The 1,187-nt window shown below is 59.6% G+C and overlaps 1 protein-coding gene across 1 annotated transcript in view; it reads right to left on the bottom strand.

Moving 5' to 3' along the window:
* Positions 1-1,187, bottom strand: part of Scnn1b (sodium channel, non voltage gated 1 beta subunit) — a 23,889-nt gene that overhangs the window by 19,948 nt on the left and 2,754 nt on the right. The gene's annotated exons all lie outside the window — the stretch shown is intronic.

Raw genomic sequence — 1,187 nt, 5'->3', positions numbered from 1 at the left:
CCAAAACCAAAAAAGAAAATCAGCCTGGTCCCTGCAGGATTTCTGGCCTCCCCCTTTCTCCCCGGCCATCCCTGCATGTGTGGGTGAACAAGGTCCAGCCATGCTTAGGGAAAGCCCACCCCCACCCCAGGGCATTCACTGCTCCCACAGTAAAAACCACCAACACCCTGCCTTGATCCTCTTGATGAACCACTTCTGCAACTCTCCAGATGATTCCAGGCTCAAGTGCCTGGCACCTGCTCTTGCATCTGGAACATTCTCTAATGTTCCATTCTCAGCTCCCCTGCGTGTCTCCTCTTCCTTCAAGTCTATCTGCTCGGAAAGTGCATTCTCTTTCTCTTGTCTCTGTCTGTGTCTCTGTCTGTCTGTCTGTCTATCTCCCCCTCCCCCAGGATGCCAGCAGCCACCCCGCCCTCCAGGCCCAGGCCTGGTGCAGGGCCACAGACACTTGGTAAATATTTGGTGAATTAACTGTCATCTGTGATAAAGGCTTGGGCTGAGACAAGCCCTGGGGTGACACTGAGGTCCCAGAGGGGGTGAGGGAATGGCTCAGGGGAGGTGTCAGGCTGGGTGAGAGATCTGAGTGGAGAGAGAGGATGACTCATTGGTCTGCGGGTCACATCTGCCATCCTAGCTACTCAGGAGGCTGAGATCTGAGGATCGAGGTTCAAAGCCAGCTGGGGTAGGAAAGTCCCTAAGTCTCTTTGAAGCAGCAAAAAGCCAGTGACGCTGTGCTTCAAGTGGTTAGAGCACTAACCTTGGGTGAAAAAGGTCAAGGACAGAGCCCAGCCCTGCGTTCAGTCCCCAGGGAGGGAGGACGCGGTCCCCAGGCCCGGCCAGCTCCCTCCCCCGCGGGCTGCCTCTCCCGGTTTTATCTCCTGTGCCAACCCTTCACGGGTCAGCGGCCCTGTGCCCAGCGCGGGCTGCCTCGGATCCCACAGCCAGGGCTCCCTCCAAACCCTCGCCTGCAACCGCTGGACACAGACGCCAGGAAGCGGTGCAGCTGTGCACGCCTGCCACCCGCCGCTCCCCACCCCGGGCAGGGGGGCAGGGGCGCGCTCACCTCAGTCTAGAGGTCACCTAGACAGAGCCAGAGCCTGCCTGAGAGACAGACAGACACAGGGGCAGAGAGAAGGGCACAGGGCGGGGGGGGTGAAAGGGGAGGAGGAGGGGGAGGAGGAGGAGGA

This window comes from Dipodomys ordii, unplaced genomic scaffold (assembly GCF_000151885.1).
Source record: "Dipodomys ordii isolate 6190 unplaced genomic scaffold, Dord_2.0 Scaffold14, whole genome shotgun sequence".
Taxonomy (NCBI): domain Eukaryota; kingdom Metazoa; phylum Chordata; class Mammalia; order Rodentia; family Heteromyidae; genus Dipodomys; species Dipodomys ordii.
Note: the sequence above shows the minus strand (reverse complement) of the source record. Positions and strands in the feature narration are given on the sequence as shown.